This window comes from Henckelia pumila, chromosome 2 (genome assembly GCF_033568475.1).
Source record: "Henckelia pumila isolate YLH828 chromosome 2, ASM3356847v2, whole genome shotgun sequence".
Taxonomy (NCBI): Eukaryota; Viridiplantae; Streptophyta; class Magnoliopsida; order Lamiales; family Gesneriaceae; genus Henckelia; species Henckelia pumila.
The window spans coordinates 53302624-53321651 of NC_133121.1; the positions used below are offsets into that span (position 1 = coordinate 53302624).

The window sequence follows — 19028 nt, forward strand, 5'->3', positions numbered from 1 at the left end:
ATGTTTTGAATATTTTTAGTATGTTACATTTTTAAGTAATTTTCAGTGGTTGGGTTTTGGAATGTTATTTTTAAATATTTTTAGTGCATGCAGTTTTTAATTATTTTCTCATGACAGTATTTTAATTAAATGTAGACTCAGATATTTATTTTATTAAAGAATGCATTTTTATTTAAGTTATTTATTTATTTATTTATTTTAAGTCTTTTTATTCTGTGCATATATGTATGGGCATATATGTACATATTTTATTTAGTAAGAAAAAAAAAATTTCCGCATATTTATTTATTAATTATAGAGTTAGGGTCGTTTCATTATGCGCGCCCACGCATGACGTGGCGCGCCCGCGCCTGACAATTATGAAAACAAGTGAACTTTTACAGAGGGCTATGCGCGGGCGCCTGTCATTGTGGCGCGCCCGCGCGTCGATTTAAGAAGAAAAAATAACAAGGAGCCGTGGGCTATGCGCGCCCGCCTTGTCTTACGCGCGCCCGCCTCGTCTGCAAATATAACCCAATTCCTTTCCTTCTAATCTCATTTTCTCTTCTAATTTTACCCTCTATTTCCTTTTCTTCTCTCCATTGTTTCTCTCCATAGTGCCGATTACACTAGATCTATTCCTCTATTGTTTTTATTTTCCTTTTTCTCTCTACATTATTGTTCTTCCTTACATCCTTTCTCCTTTCTTTCTAAATTCTTCATCCTATCTAATTGTTCTTCGTTCAAGGGCGTAACACAGAGCTCAGTCCAAATTTCTATTTTCCGGGTTGTGCGGAGTTTCATCTAGCGAAGGTGGTAAGTTTTTCTGATCACGAGTGTGCACGGTTCTGTTTATGGGGTTATTGAAATAATGGAGATTGTAGCGTTGATTTGTCTACGAGTTGGGGTATTTTGCATTAGTTTTGTTGATGCTTGTTTCACGTTGACGAGAAAGTTGAATTGATAGTTTGGGGGTGTCAAGATTGTTGATTTGTTCTTGTTGAATTGCAAGTTAGTATTGTGTCTTCCAAGTGTTTGATTTATGGTTCCAAAGAAGAAACAAAGTTGGGCGAATCCCCTTCTTCGGCTCCAAATTTCGATGATCATCGTTTTTGGAATAAACAGGCCGAGGAGAACTATCAAGCGTTGCTATCCAAAAATATTTTTCCTGAAAGAGGATTTGATACCACAATTGGTTTTGAGCCGAATGGCATCATACGGTGTAATGTTGGGGATGAGGTGCTACAGCGTCAGTGGCTTAAATTTGTTAAGCAGCCTCAAGAAGCTGTTATTTCATTGGTGCGAGAGTTCTATGCCAACCTGAAGGTGAAACACGTTGACTTTAAAGTATTAGTGAGAGGACACATGGTGCCGTTTGATTCGGTTGAAATTAACACTCTATTTCATATCCCGCCAATAGACAATGATGAGTATGTGGCATATCGATCTGGGGATATTGATTATGATGCTATTATCCAGTCTATCTGTGTCGAGGGCGCTGTATGGAGGTTGGGAAGTGATTTGAAACCATCCAAGTTGAGGAAGATTGATTTGAAAAGGGATGCCAAGAGGTGGTATGCTCTGGTTTGCGCTAAACTAAAACCAACTAACCATGATCATGAGGTCACAAGGGAGAGGGAAATTCTAATATATTGCATTGTAGAGAGCATGTCTATGGATTTAGGCCAAATTTGTCAAGAGACCATTCAGAACGTCTTCACTGATCGTTCGAGGGGGGGCCTAGCTTTGCCATCTATTATTACGGATTTATGCGAAGCAGTGGGTGTAGATTGATGCCCTAATGAGGAGTTATTGAAGCCCACGGCCCTGATACCCGGTGGGGGTTCTTCCACGCGCCATCCATCAGCTAGCGAACAGAGAGAACGTGCTGCCCAAAGAGCGTTCAATGCTACCACAGCAGTTAGTAGAGCTTCTGCCTCACAGACTCAAGCATCACCATCTTTGGAAGCGCGTGTGACATCTCTTGAGGTGGATCTGTGCCAACATCGTCAAGAATTCCATCACTTTCAGCAAAGACATGACGTTTTCATAGATTACATGATGGGATTCACTGGTGCATTGAGCCACCAATTTCCTCAAGCGGCGAGCTCGGCTCATCCTTTTCCCCCTTATCCTCAGTGGCCACTTGCCTTTGGTACTTCAAACCCGGCACCTGCTGTTGATAGTGATGATATGAGTGATGACAGCGAAGACCACTAACGGTCGTTGTTTGAGGTACATGTCCTATTTCTTTCTTGTTTAAATCATTAAGGACACTGATTGTACCAAGTTTGGGGGGATTTTGTTTTGTGATTCCAAATTGCTGAAATTGTTCCTGAGTTCTTTTTATTCCTTTTTGTGTTTTATTTTTGTTTGTTTTCGTTTATTGTGTTTAGTCTCCTGTGTTGTGTGGTATTGGGATGAATTTGTGAGATTGGAATAGTTTGTGAGGTTGTGAAAGGGTGAATTGTTGAGTGAATGTGAGTAAATTCAAGAAACCATGAAAGAAATGAAAAGACATTGGCCAATGATGCAAAAAATTATTTTTAGCTAAACTCCATGATTGAACTAAAAGAAGTTTTATGAGTGAACTAATGATATGAATGAATTCCTACATATTCTGTGATTGTGCTTAAATCTGAGTTGAAACATACAAACATAGAAATAAATGAGGCAATTTTTTGGATCTTTGGGCCTGATCTTTATTGACATTATTTTATCCTTAGTTGCCCTTAGAGCCTTCACAAGATATACACGAGTATTTTAGGTACATGATCTGAGTCGTGTTTGAAATCATCGTTCCCTGTTGATGATTGATTCTTTTCTGCACTGGTTAAAATTTGTATGATTTACTTGTGAATTGAGATTGTCTAGGACTAGTTCGGACACCCTTTGAGGCGCAATACGGGCAATACTGAGATTAGGGATGATTTAGGCATTTTTTTCTGAATCTGTTTGAGCCTTTCAAGCTACCTTGTAATGCATGTTATCCATAGTACCTTATTTGAGCTTTATTGAAAATCGAATGGCATGCGTGTAAACGTGTGATAAACCCCCATTCGCATTATTTCAAGGTCCTACATTAACTACCTGAATAGCCTAAACACTATTTCCTATCCTTAAGGGAGTAATTTGAATGCTAAAATGTTATATGCTCCTAGTTGATATTTTTGAAAAAAATGGAATGGTGTGATGGTGAATTGAAAAGAATGAAAAGAGGTAGTACAAAGAAGAAAAAAAGAAAATTTGTCGTTGAAAAAAGTTGTGAAAAAAAAAATGACAGTTGAAAGAATGAAGTGAAGAAATAAGTATGAAAGTGTGGATGAAAAAGGAGTTGAAATTAGAGTTTGAGCATAATTATGAATTACTCCTTATTTTGAATTTTTATCCTTTATTTGTAGCCATGAGCCAGGCCTTACATTATAAGCTAATTAAGTCCTATTGACCGAGTCTCAGTTGCCCAATATACTAGTGGAGAAGGGTTGCGAGAATCTAGCCTATGGATGATTGATTGCCACTCTTAATGAATATGAAATTTTGACCAAAACACGCACACATGTTTCTTTTGTGAAATAACCTGATTTTTGTGTGTTTTTCAAAGGTACCTAACCTGTTGTTTGATCCATTTACCTTTGAAAGTCCTCGTGATCTATGAATGTGTGAATTGATTTGGATAAGAGTATTTTGAACGTGAGTTGCGGGATTTGTAAGTTTTGGAGGTTCACTAGCATGTGTTTGTTGAAAATTAAAAAGTGATAGTTTGATATGAATGGATGAAATTTTTCTGAATATTTTGCTAAGGCCATTGTTTCATAGTAATTCTTGGTTGGTCTTGATTTGTTGAGTGGAATAGTTAGTGTTTTGTGCTTGAGTCTTGATTGGTTTTGCTCGAGACTAGCAAACATTTAAGTCTGGGGGAATTTGATAAGTGCATTTTGTGCACTTAAATTGTGTTGATATTATTGGATAATTGCTGGGTTTCGAGCGGAATTATGTGGAAGAAGTTGTTATTTTTGTTAGATGACAGGAAACAATGAATTAATGATGAATGAAACCAAAAGATTCAAGAACAGAGCGAAGCAAGCGAAGATGGTTCATATTTTGAAGAGTAGATGAAGACAGGGCAGAAGGTCATGCGCGCCCGCGCATCAATTGAACAGGGTTATGGAATTTTTACAGAGTGTCATGCGCGCCCACGCATGATTCACGCACGCCCGTGTGTGAAGTCGATGAGTGAAGTTATTGAGACAGTGTTCCATGCGCGTCCGCGCGTCGTTGTCTGTGTGACGAATGTTGTGTTTAATTTTGGAAATTTTTGGGTTACTTTTGGAATGTGTTTGGATGAATCTTAGGGGCGTATTAAGGTTTTTTCAGACCTAATTGAAAGGGGGAGCCGCCAAAGACACGGAAAAATCTTGAGAGAAAATTCGTGGAAGTTTCGATCGAGATTTGAAGTTGTTTGAAACAAAGACGAAGACTTTTTGATTTAACACGGAAGAAAGACGACGGCTTTGTATCTTTATTTTATTTATTTCTTTTGAGTTGAATTATGTTTGAATTTCTAAACATGATTTATGTTGCTATGAATTTTATTATGAACTAAACTCTTTAAGTCTAGAGGTCGATGTAGCATGGTCAAGACATATTTATGAATTATTGATTTTAATGAATTGAGTTCTTCGATTCTAGTTTTGAAAGCCTTTTCAATTTATTGGCCATAAATTGATTTGTTATATTTATTCAAAATCCGGCACTCGAGAGAGGGGATTTAGAATAGGATCAATAGAATTTGCACTTTTAATTGTTTATATGACTCGGGAGAGCTTATAGCTTTAATAGAGCCTAAAAAGAACATTGTTTTACACATATCATTACAAGTAGATTTTTAATAGGGATATTGGAATCGATCTGTAATTGATACATGCTATTTGATACTCGGGAGAGGGAAATAGTATAATTTATGTGTTCTTGGTTATTAATTGAAAGGAATTCATGAAAATAGATTGATTAGGATTGAATATTGTTGAGACCAGGTGAAATCAAACCTCTAGACTATTTTTCTCTGATTGTTAATCTCTTAAGGATTGTGTTTGTGCGCGCTTTTTAATCTTCTTTATTTATTTAATTTGTTATTAATCTTCTAAAGTTCGATTTTCTAAATAAAATTAAAACTATTTTAATTACAAGTATTGAATATTTTCAAATTACTCCTTGTAGGATCGACACTCTCTCTTTCACTTTACTAAAACTTGACACTCGTACGCTTGCAAGTATTTTTCACAACAAGCAGAGTCCACTAACATTCTTCTAGGCGTGTTCAAACCATTGTAGAAAAGCTCGATTTTTTCCCAATATGCAAAATTATGGTTAAGACAACGTCTCAACAAATCCTTATACCTTTCACATGCCTCATATAGCTGTTCTGAATCATGCTGATGAAAGGTGTTGATCTCAATCTTCAATTAATTGGATTTGGCGGGTGGAAAATACTTCGCTAAAAATTTCACAGCCATGTTGAAACGACCCTGACTTCTATTTTAAATTAATTAATAAAGAAAATGCGGATTTTTAAAAAAAAATTCGTCATGACCTCACAACTAAAAATACTACCAACAATACCAAAAGGAAAAGACTAGACCGAGAAAGAAACGAGAACCCGAGAAAATGATCTGACAATCCAACCATCACAATAATTAACACTTTGATATTTACATGCCCAAAGACGGTCAATAAGTCATTGCATTTACATTTGTCGAAACAACAAAATAAATACCTATAAAGTGTTTAAAATAAACTTCTGCGGAAGACTAGCATAGTTCCGAGGGATGTGCCGCGCCCGCGTCGCATTCCACTTGATAGTCTTGCCCCTCGATCTCAATGATAACTTATACCTGCACCAAGTAGATGTAGTGAGCATAGAGGCCCAACAAGAATATGAGGTGAAATAACGAATAATAAATATACATGCACACGCCATTACAAATATCTTATACTGAAAATACTTTTTCTTTTCTTAACTGAACCTCTAGCAAAGAGAGTAACTTGAAAACATCACATGAAAGACTGAATCTAACTGACTGAAACCGAACTTAAACTGCAAATGTATAGCAAGACTGAACATGAGGACTGAAAGGACTGAACTGAGATCTGATAAACTGAAATGTAATCTGATAATATAAGATGTAAATTGATAAACTGAACTGTGAACATATAAACTGTAACTGTATCTGTAACTGTGAACTTAGATCCTTGATTGTGACTCTGTGATTTTGATCATGATCATGGCTGCAGTGCACTATGCCGCAAGGAGGTTAGGATAACACCCAACCCAATCTTGCCCTGTATTTGGTAAGGGAGGCCGAGATATCTCTCGGCCCCACACGAACACATGCTAAGGTAAGGAAACCCATAATTATTTGGTAAGGGAGGCCAAAACGTCTCCAAGACCACACAAAAAATCAATTCACATAAGCTCAATGACAAGGAATATTCGATACAGAGACAGGTGCTAACGATAGACAGAGAACTTCTTCTCATATCGGTCCAATGCAAGAATTACAACACATAAAGATCATTGACACGTACAACACAAACAGGAAACCTGAAGCTTTCGAATGGCTAATCAACAAGGAAGGGAAGCAGGGAACTCACGGCTATTCGAGAAATGCCCAAAATACAGGGACAGCCCATAAAATCAAACAATATTCGAATCATAAGCATGTATATTTCTCCAAATGAAAATATGAAGCATCAAACAGAACAACAAAGATTAAAGGGGGAACTCGAACTGGCCATCGGAAAAGAAACAGAGAAAAATCGGACATGCTTCGATAAATCGAGAAATTCGAAATGCACTTATGAAAAAGCACTAAAAACAAGCACACAACATAGTAATCTACTTGGTAATCTACTTGGTGGCCAAAGAAAACCCATATACTTGCCTCACGCTTCATGAATCGGAAATGGGGGAGGAGAAGCTCGGTTGAGCTATGACCGAGCCAAGAAGTGCAAGTAATAGCTCGGACGGCAAGCTCAGGGGAAGACCACGCCGGGAAGGTCCAGCTACTGCGGCGGAAGTCTGGGAATGAAGGAGAAATGGGATTGTCGATTGATGCGATAGCTGGAGAGGAAAAGGGGAAAAATCGCATCGCTGCTTGGAGAAGGGGAAAGGAAATGGGGCAGATGAAATGGGTAAGTATAAACCTAACGGGCCGTGGATTTGGGCTGAGAAAAATTTCCTTTGGGCTGGGACAACACATAAGTTTAAGCGGATAGGAAACATAATACACAAAATATAACATGTATTTTATATAGTGCGAGTAAAAGTGTAAGGCCCAAAATTCCGACAAATACTCAAAGTTGAAAATCTAAGAATTTATACACTTTAAATATTCTGATGTCACGGTAACGAGTAAAATATTTAAATAAGAAATGGAGCGATTAAAATAATTTTGAACAAACTAGACAAACGTTTAAAAGAAATTTAAATAAATACACAAGCAAAAATAAAGCCTTTAAAATGATTTGAACAATTAAAAAGAATTTAAATAAATAATATATGCATTTAAAATAATTAACCGCTAAACTTATGCTATTTAAAATAAATAAGTTGGACAATCAAGAGTATTTAAATAAACAAGCTAAAAAGTTAAAATCATTTAAATGAATAAAATAAACAATTAAAATTAAAATCATTTAAATATGCAAGCTTAAACTTTTAAAATATTTAAAACAATTTAAATTGCACAATAAAATTATTTGAATAAATAATAAAATATTTTATTAACATATAAATCAAATAAAGAATTTAAATCATATAAACTAAAAAATAAAAATCCTAATATTTATTAAATTAATGCATGAAATTTAGTAGATTGGATTTTAGGTACTACACATATCCTCCCAAGTAGTTATGCTTCCTAGCGGCAACGACTGCAACCAGATCTGTGCATTATCCCTAAGAGAAAAAGGGAACAAGCGTAAACGTATAATATCCTCAAAAACACCATTCATTTTTACCGTATTAGTAATATCCAGGAAAGTGCGCAAGTGTAAGTGAGGATCAGCTGTGGAGCTTCCATTGAACTGGTTCTGCTGAACCATGTTGATTAATGTCGGCTTCAACTCGAAGTCATTGGCATTTATCGTCCCTCGAGAGATTTCAGAATAGTGAGCCTGGATCGTCTGCCTGAAATGATTTCTGATTGGCACCAATGGAATTTCAATAACATTTTCTTTAGCCATGTTTTGTTGTTCTTCTCTCCTCGCTCTTCTCAAAATACGTGCAGTTCGTTCGATCTCTGGATCAAAGAGAAAAGAATTCGCGCTTTGAGATCTTCGCATAAACTGCAGTTAAGAACAACAGCAATTTATTAGTAACTTAAAATAAAATAAATAAAATCTCTAAATTAAAACTTAGACTAATTGTAGTGACCCAACCCGGATCCACTATCTAATCAGAGTAAATTAGCGCATGCAATAATACTTAAAGCGTAAGGAGCGGATAATTTAAAATACAACAAATTCAATCGGCAGAATACAACCGACGATAACAAAAGTGTATAAATACTATTATACAACCAAATCGAAGGTTCAAGGTAACAAATTGTTACGCCTTAAATGCATATAAATCTCGATTGTGAGATTAATGTTTTTAATGCATTAACAAGACCCTTTTGTCTATCTTTGATGATTAACAAAACTAGGTTAAAATGTGACTAATGTTTACAATGAGCTTATTACTGAGTTAAAATTTTCAAAGCTCAATTGCGTACAAGTTTATTCAAGATCAGAAACAAAATTCAAAGACTTATACTGCTACGAGTTCGGAAGCTCCGATTGGAGTTCGGAACCTCCGATCAGGATCAGAAGGACCTTTGGAAGCTAAGAGACGATCGGACGTTCCGATCAAGGTTCGGAAGCTCCGATCTATTTTCAAGGAATTTTATATTGTTCGGAAGCATAACGGAAGCTACGAAGTGACGAGATCGAAAGCACCGATCATAGATCGGAAGTTCCGATCTGCAACGGTGGCCTGATAATCTTGTCCGAAAGACTTTTTCCCGACAACATATTTAATGCGCTGATCGGAAGCTCCGAAGAGGGATCGGAAGTTCCGATCCTGTACAAACCGCGTGACTCAGAATTCAAATTTCGGAAGCTCCGATGCTGGGAACGAAAGTTCCGATCGATGCCGAATTTTCAGCTATAAATAGAGGCATTTCGAGACCATTTCAAGTATCCCAACATCTTCAAGTCTCTCAATCCTTTTAAGCATTATTTGAGCTATTTGTTGAGCAATTTGTAGCCCCTTTGAGCTTTCAAAATATATTTATATATCGAGTTGTATCTGGGGTTGTGAAAATCGTTGGTATAAACACTTGAGTATGAAGCCAAGTGTTGTGTGATTGTTGAGGCTATCCTTGGAGCCCTTAAGGCCAAGTGTTGAGTTGTATCGGCGCGGTGATCGTGTTGAGTTGTACGGCTATCCTTGGAGCCATCAAGGCCAAGACGTTGAAGTGCTAGTGGATCCTTGTTTAAGCGATCTTAACCAAGAAGGGGAGACGTAGACGATTTATCGTCGAACTTCCATAAACATCTCTTATCCCTTTTACTGCTTTATTTACATTATGCATTTATTTACTGCACTTATATTTGATTGCTTTAAGTCTTCCGCTTGCGTATTTGCATAATCGTTTTAAATTGCTAAAGTTTCCAATAGAACCTAAATCCCCCCCCCCATTAGGTTCTAACAAGTGGTATCAGAGCCACCTTTTTCAAAATATTTTCAAAAAGGTTCTTATGGCAAATCTAGCGAGCGACAATGCTCAAGGGAAATCAACAAATCGTCCTCCTCTTTTCAATGGCATAAACTACGGATATTGGAAAAACCAAATGTCCCTATATATCCAATCCGTAGACTATGACCTTTGGAAGGTTACTGTGAAAGGTCCCTACATACCTACTAAAGAGGTTGAGAGTGTCAAAATTCCTAAGGGAATGGACGACTTTTCTAAGGATGATATGAAACTTATATCTCAAAATGCTAAAGCCATGAATATTCTTCATTGTTCCTTAGATATGAACGAATACAATCGGATCTCGATGTGCTCATCCGCTAAAGAGATATGAGACAAGTTGGAGATATGCCATGAAGGGACAAATCAAGTCAAAGAGACGAAGATCGATCTACTCCAACTCAAATACGAAACATTTGAGATGGAAACCAATGAGGATGTTGACACAATGTTCCGAAGGCTTACTCAAATCATCAATGAGTTAGCCCAACTTGGAGAAAATTATCCATCCAAGCAAGTTTGGAGAAGAGCTCTACGCGCCCTACCCAAGAGTGGGATGCAAAGAGGACTGCCATCATTGAGTCCAACAAAGGTGACACCACATTGTATGATCTTGATAAACTCCATGGGACCCTAAAAACCCATGAGTTGGAAGTATCTACAAGGAAAGAGTCAAAGAGAGGAGATAAAAAGACCAAGGCAAAGGGGATTGCCTTATCTACCCAAGTCGAAGAAGAAGATGATGATGATATGGCTCTCTTCGCAAGAAAATGCAAAAGATTTATGCAAGGAAACAACTTCAAAAAGAAGATGGACAAGGAAGTTACTTGCTACAACTGTCAACAACAAGGGCATTATGCAAATGAGTGCCCTCTTAAGAAGAAATCTAACAAAGGAAAGAAGAAAGCACTTCTAGCCACTTGGAGAGATAGCAACGATGATGAGGAGGAAGCTAACATTTGCCTCATGGCTAAAAGTGATGACATCGTCTCCGACGACGATGACGAGGTACCTTCCTATGACAAACTACTACATGCATATAAACAAATGTTTGATATGGCTAAGTCACTTAGAAAGGAAAATAAAAACCTTAAAAATAAATTAGAAACTAAGGGGCATGAAAACGTAAGATTAAAGGATGACATAGCCCACTTAGAAAAATCTTTTAATAAGTTCAATGTCAGTAGTAATAAATTGAATAATCTACTTAGCATGCAGAAATGTAGTTTTGATAAGGGTGGAATAGGGTACGGTAAGAAATCAATAGACTTTACTAGTCTAATTGCTAAAGCAAAAATGAGATCACTCCCTACATGCTCTTATTGTTGTAAAATTGGTCATGCTAGATATAAATGTAGATCCTTGAGATTTCAATATGATCAAAAGATTTATATGAAATGGAGGCCTAAGAGTTCTTAACAACTCATCAGTTGGCATTATGAGATCATGATCTTAGGGAGTTCATCATAGACCGGTTTAAACTGCCTTGACTTACGACTGGTCTTCCTGATGAACGCTGCTCTGTCCAAGAAAATAGGTTTTTAAAGAGGTCATAGCCCTACCTACTACTGGGAGCACTCTTAGAAAGTGGCGATGATGTTGCTATGAGAGACTGAACTCTTAGAAGTCTATTTTGTATCTCTCTTTTCTAACATTGTGGACCCAAAAGAACTAAAGGGTACCAAAACCAATTTTTGCAGGGAAATAGAAAAATTGTTCTCCCTAGCATATGGTATCTAGACAGTGGATGTTCTAGACATATGACGGGAAACAAAGAGCTACTCGAATCCATCAAACCAAAGGAGAAGAGATCTGTCACCTTTGGAGACAACAACAAAGGAGTTATCGAAGGAATCGGCTCAATAGGTATTTCTAAATCCTGCTTGATTGATGATGTAATCCTAGTGAAAGGGCTTAAACATAATCTACTAAGCATAAGTCAATTGTGCGATAGAGGTTATGAAGTCAAATTCACTCCCCAACACTGCACTATATCACTCATGACTGACAAATCTATAAATTTCAAAGGATATAGAAGTGAAAATGTATACAAGGTTTCTTTAAATAATTTATCTTTATCAAATATTAAAAGCCTTGTATCCTTGAATGTTGATGACAACATTCTTTGGCATAGACGACTAGGTCATGTTGGTCCTAGTACCATAGAAAAACTTTTTAAACTTGATTTAGTTGTTGGTATGACAAAACTCAATTTAAAATTAGATTCTGTTTGTGATGCATGTCAACTTGGCAAACATACAAGAGAATCTTTTAAAAGCAAAAATTTTGTATCAACTTCTATGCCCCGTGAACTTCTCCACCTAGATCTATGTGGTCCCTCGAGGAACGCTAGCCTAGGAGGGAAGCTTTATGCATTTGTCATTGTGGATGATTTTTCACGTTACACGTGGACATTGTTTTTATCCCACAAAAATTATGTCTTTGATTATTTTAAAACTTTTGTCAAACGAGTTGAGAATGAGAAAAATCTTTCTATAAAACAGATCCGTAGTGACCACGGAACTGAATTTCAAAATGAGAGTTTTTCAAACTTTTGTGAAGAGAAAGACATCGGTCACAATTTTTCTTGTCCTAGGACTCCTCAACAAAACGGGGTCGTTGAGAGGAAAAATAGGACACTTGTGGAGATTGCGAGGACCATGATATGTGAGCATTCTCTACCAAAATATTTTTGGGCTGAAGCAATGAACACTGCTTGTTACATCATCAATCGTGTATCAATAAGGTCAATTCTCAAAAAAACTCCATATGAATTATGGAGAGGGATAAAGCCTAACATTTCATACTTTCGAGCTTTCGGTTCCAAATGTTATATTCATAATAAAGGTAAGGACAACCTTGGCAAATTTGATGCCAAATCTGACAAAGGTATTTTTCTCGGATATTCTACCACAAGTAAGGCTTTTTCGAGTATTTAATAAACGCACTTTACTTGTTGAAGAATCCATGAATGTTATCTTTGATGAATCTATAGTTTCTCGTACTACTAACGATGATATAGAATTACTCGAAGAAAAGATGGCTTCATCAAGTCTAAATGATTTAGATGTTTCTGTTGAGGAAACACCACTTCCAAAGGATTGGACGCTTCACAAAAATCATCCTATAGATCTTATCATTGGTAGTCCTTCGAAGGGAGTAACCACTCGTTCTTCTCTTAATAATATTTGCAATCATCTTGCTTTTGTTTCACATGTTGAACCTAAGTGCATTGATGATGCTTTATTAGATGATTCTTGGATTATTGCTATGCAAGATGAATTGAATGAGTTTAAACGTAATGATGTTTGGAATCTTGTTCCTAGGCCGCATGATAGATCTATTATTGGAACTAAATGGGTGTTTATGAATAAACTTGATGAGCATGGCACTATCACTAGAAATAAAGCTAGGCTTGTAGCTAAATGATATAGTCAAGAAGAAGGCATTGATTATGATGAGACTTATGCGCCTGTTGCTAGACTAGAATCCATTCGCATGCTACTTTCTTTTGCTTGCTCTAGAAATTTTAAGTTATTTCAAATGGATGTTAAGAGTGCTTTCCTGAATGGTGAATTGAAAGAAGAAGTTTATATTGAACAACCTGATGGCTTTGTTGATGCTTTACTACCTGATCATGTGTATAGATTAAACAAAGCTTTGTATGGATTGAAACAAGCTCCTAGAGCTTAGTATGATAAACTGTCTACTTTCTTGCTTTCAAATGGTTTTTCAAGATGAAAGATCGACATTACTTTATTCACCAAGAATGTCAAAAATGATCTTTTAATTGTGCAAATTTATGTTGATGATATAATATTTGGTTCTACTAACGAATCTCTTTGTCAAGATTTCTCCAAGCTTATGCAGGAACACTTTGAGATGAGCATGATGGGGGAACTTAACTATTTCCTCGGATTGCAAATCAAACAGTGCAAGGATGGGTTCTTTGTGAACCAAAGAAAATACATCAAGGAAATTTTAAAGAAGTTTGGGATGGAGAACACAAAATCATCATCCACACCGATGAGCACATCAATCAGACTCGACAAGGATGAAAATGGTAAAACTGTAGATCAATCTTCCTTTTGTAGTATGATTGGCTCCTTATTATATGCTACTGCTAGTAGGCCGGACATTATGTTTAGTGTTTTCTTGTGTGCACGATTTCAATCATGTCCAAAGGAATCACATTTGTTCGCCTTAAAACGCATTTTCAAATATCTTTCAAATACTCCAAATCTCGGCTTGTGGTATTCGAAAAATTCTTTCTTTGATTTAAAAGCATACTGTGATGCCGACTTTGGTGGATATAAGGTGGACAGGAAAAGCACTAGTAGAACCTATTTCTTTTTAGGAAACTGTTTAGTTTCTTGGTTTTCCAAAAAGCAAAACTGTGTTGCGTTGTCAATGACCGAAGCCGAATATATGGCTGCTGGTAGTTGTTGTGCGCAAATTCTTTGGATGAAGCATCAATTGCTTGACTATGGTATATCTTTTTCAAAAATCCCTATTTTCTGTGACAACACTAACACCATATGTCTTACAAAGAATCCGATTCAACATTCGCGCACCAAACATATTGACATTCGTCATCATTTTATTCGTGACCACATCGAACAAAATGAAGTTGAACTTCAATATGTTGACACATCAAATCAAATTGCTGATATTTTTACAAAACCACTAGATGAAAATACTTTTATTCGTTTGCGTGGTGAACTTGGCATGATTGAGTTGTAATCTCTTGTAGACATAAGTTAAAATTAATGTCATATTAAGGGGGAGCTTAATATTAAAATTCGAGCAAATTAATGTTGGATAATACAAATTAATTGTATTTTTCAATATTATAAAGCTCACATTTTTTATGGTTTATCTGTTTAAGAATTAATTTGAAAATTTTAAAATTAAAGAGTCAAAAATCGCAATTTTACCTCAAGTGGATCGGAACTACCGATTCTAGATCGGAACTTCCGATCCCTATCCCGCCATTTCCTATTCTGCGCGGTAATTTTCCCTCCAAGACATAGATCGGAACCTCCGATCATAAATCGGAACTTCCGATCCGCATCTTATCCGGCTTCTTGAATTATTTTCACCGCCTTAAAATTTAATTACCGCTTTAGGATCGGAACGACCGAAGAACGTTCGGGGCTTCCGATCGATATGTGTCTTGATTTAAGTCGACCGCACGATCGGAACGTTCGATCGCATATCTGAGCTTCCGATCGATTCCGTCCCTATAAATATCAAATCGCTCATTCCGATTTTTCACACCTAAAAATCATCTTCTTTTCTCCCTTTAATCCGATCTAAACCTCTCTAAATGGCATCCAAACGCCTTCGTGCTTTAGCCACTACAAGCCAAGCCCAATCCCATGATCCGACCCAGCCTGCCATCTCTAGGCCCATTCCCGAAGACTATCAGGGCCGTACTATTCATCCTGGTCGTATCTTAGATTCCGCCTATTTGGACAGTCTCATCTCCTTCTGTTGGACCTTATCAAGGCTCAACAGTTGGAATCTTTCTTTCTTCCATCTGTCCCTGACTCCATCTGCATTTCTCTCATTCACGAGTTCTATGCCAATCTTGAACTCGAATTAGGTCATGGTGAGATCACCATTGCCACGATTGTTCAAGGCAGGCATATTCATTTTTCTTCTGCTGATTTGTCCTCCTGGTTTGATCTTCACAGGAATGGACCCGGTGAATACTTCTCGCAAAACTGGCCCCAAAATGATCCTACTTTTGATCGCGAGTTGTTACTTTCTACCATTCTTGGTCGTCCAGCTACTGCTGCTGATGATCGTATCCACCTCAAGAGTCTTTGTCCTGATTTTCAAATCATTCAAAAACTCATTACCACTTCTATCGTTCCTCGCAGTGGAGACCTCTCCACTTGCAAATATTTAGATTTATACATTCTATTTCATATCATTTCATCTCGACCTTTTAACCTTCCGCGCCTTGTTATGTAGACTATGCATCACACGGCAAAGACGGTGAAAAAGGTTTCTTTTCCTTATGCCCAGTTTATCAACCGGGTTTTGAGTCGTTTCGATGCTGAATTTGAGGGGATACCTTCTATTGAAATCCCACCAAGTCACATCTTTAACCATCAGTCTATCACCAGGATGGATTTATCCTGGAATCCTGTGTACTCTCGATGGGTTGAAGATCGAGGAAGAGTATTTTCTAGATTTTCACCTATTTCTGCCTTTCATTTATCATATTCCTCTCTTCCCCACTCTATTCAAATCAAAGGTTTTCTGACTGGTCCTCCTAACTCTGATATTCCATCCTCTTCCGGTTTTGAGGCCTTTGCGGCCAACCTTGAAGATGTTCCTTTCCAAACTCCTGAGGTTCCTGCAACCCCAGCAAACCAATTCCCTAGCGACCGTTTATTCGAGACACTTCATCGTATGGAGACGAGCATGCACACTCACTTTTCCGAGTTGACTGCTAGATTTGCTTCTTTGGAGACCCGATTTGATGAGTTCACCTCTCGCTATCCTCCACCGACTCGCGATGATGACTCTTAGATTTTTATTTTGCATTTTAAGTTGTATTTGGTCTTATGTAAAATTTAAATTCAATTGGAATAAAATAGTTTATATTCATTCTCTTTTATTCACTTATTATTACTTTTTTCTTATCACAAAAAGGGGAAGAATTAATTGGTTAATCAGTTAAATTGAGTAAAAACTATTTATTTGTTAAAAACTTTTTTGCTTATTTCAGGGGGAGTTTTTAAATGCAATTTAAATACTTATATGCTTTTTACTGTCTATTTTTATTTTCTATTTTTAACCAAGTTTTGTGATCATCAAAAAGGGGGAGATTGTACGCCTTAAACGCATATAAATCTCGATTTTGAGATTAATGTTTTTAATGCATTAACAAGGCCCTTTTGTCTATGTTTTGATGATTAACAAAACTAGGTTAAAATGTTACTAATGTTTACAATGAGCTTATTACAGAGTTAAAATTTTCAAAGCTCAATTGCGTACAAGTTTATTCAAGATCAGAAACAAAATTCAAAGACTTATACTGCTATGAGTTCGGAAGCTCCGATTGGAGTTCGGAACCTCCGATCAGGATCAGAAGGACCTTCGGAAGATAAGGGACGATCGGACGTTCCGATCAAGGTTCGGAAGCTCCGATCTATTTTCAAGGAATTTTATATTGTTCGGAAGCAGAACGGAAGCTACGAAGTGACGAGATCGGAAGCACCGATCATAGATCGGAAGTTCCGATCTGCAACGGCGGCCTGATAATCTTGTCCGGAAGACTTTTGCCCGACAACATATTTAATGCGCCGATCGGAAGCTTCGAAGTGGGATCGAAAGTTCCAATCCTGTACAAACCGCGTGACTCAGAATTCAAATTTCGGAAGCTCCGATGCTGGGAACGGAAGTTCCGATCGATGCCGAATTTTCAGCTATAAATAGAGGCATTCTGAGACCATTTCAAGTATCCCAACATTTTCAAGTCTCTCAATCCTCTTAAGCATTATTTGAGCTATTTGTTGAGCAATTTGTAGCCCCTTTGAGCTTTCAAAATATATTCATATATCAAGTTGTATCCGGGGTTGTGAAAATAGTTGGTGTAAACACTTAAGTGTGAAGCCAAGTGTTGTGTGATTGTTGAGGCTATCCTTGGAGCCCTTAAGGCCAAGTGTTGAGTTGTATCGGCGCGGTGATCGTGTTGAGTTGTATGGCTATCCTTGGAGCCATCAAGACCAAGACGTTGAAGTGCTAGTGGATCCTTGGTTAATCGATCTTAACCAAGAAGGGGAGACGTAGACGATTTATCGTTGAACTTTCATAAACATATCTTATCCTTTTTACTGCTTTATTTACATTACACATTTATTTACTGCACTTATATTTGATTGCTTTAAGTCTTCCGCTTGCGTATTTTCATAATCGCTTTAAATTGCTAAAGTTGCCAATAGAACTTAAATCCCCCCCATTAGGTTCTAACACAAATCCCTACCCTCTAAAACCTCACACTCTCGGATCCTCAATCCTGCTGAGAGCCGCCTGGACCATCCAGCCTCAAACCTACCCCGCCACAAGGTATACCACAATACCCAAAAACAGGGGCGTGAGCGACAACGCTCAATACATAATCAATGATAAATGTACAAATATGCGCACACAGATGATTTAAAATCCCAGGTAAAACACTTGCTCATGGCGCCAGGAATATACAGTACCGGCTAGAGAGCAACTTCGCGGGGTACTCGTATACTCTATATCAGGGCTGAGCAAACCCCATCCTGACCTGAATCCAAAACAGGATACAAGTCTCACATAGAAACTGTCATACCTGACTCGAGTCCAACATGAGATCACTGTCCCCTATGGAGACTGTCAATGACTCACATCTCTCAGGATGCAGCCACACGTAAAATCATGCATGTGCTAAGGAGGTAAAACATGCTAAAACATGATAAAAAATATAGCACATACTCATTAAACATACATGCAAATATATCATGCCGGCTATCTCGGTCAGTACTTACGTACCTCTAACACTGCTGGTCAAAACCTAGCTCCGCTGGTATAGACTCCAAGCCTACTAGTCCAATCTACTGCTACTTCAATGCAAATATCCATGCATCAATAATTAAGCTCTAAAAGCATTAACTAAGCTATTGAAAACTCCTAAATATTTTTATAAAGCCAAAGCTATACCTGCATCTGTCGTTAGCCTTTTGCTGTCGATAGCCTCAAAACTAGGCCACAGCTTCGCTACGACGTCCAGATCGCTGTGCCACTTCCGGAATCCCAATAGGATGCCTAGATCTCCCTAGATCTAAGTTAGAAGGCCTAGGAGTTGAGAGAGAAGAGAGGAATTGGTGCACCTCAAATGAAGTCACGGCCCTCATATTTATAGACACGGAACGAAACGTCCGTTCTCCATCATTGCGTCTGTTCTGCCTGACCAGCGTTGCGTCCGTTCCTCTTCATTGCTTCCGATGTCCCATGAAGTGATATCTTGCTGGCTTCACGGATGACATCAGCTGCCAGAACTTTGCTTCCGTTCCTGGTCACCCTTTGGGCCATTTTCGATCATTCTGAATCCATTTTTGAAGTCCGTTAATCCAACCGAAACTTCCTTAATCATGTATTAATAATGCAAAACATGATCACACTATTCATATACTCATTAATCATTAATTATGGATACGGGTCACTACATTCTCCCCCACTTAAGAAATTTCGTCCTCGAAATTTAAG

At 37.5% G+C, this 19028-nt stretch overlaps 1 long non-coding RNA gene across 1 annotated transcript; it reads right to left on the reverse strand.

Annotated features, from left to right (window-relative positions):
• Positions 1–5649: 5649 nt before the first annotated feature.
• On the reverse strand, positions 5650–7148 carry LOC140885055 (uncharacterized). The gene is made up of 2 exons (XR_012150793.1): positions 6921–7148; positions 5650–5870 (listed from the first exon to the last, which is right to left on the reverse strand). It is a non-coding gene; the product is annotated as an uncharacterized lncRNA (long non-coding RNA).
• Between the last annotated feature and the right edge of the window lie 11880 nt (positions 7149–19028).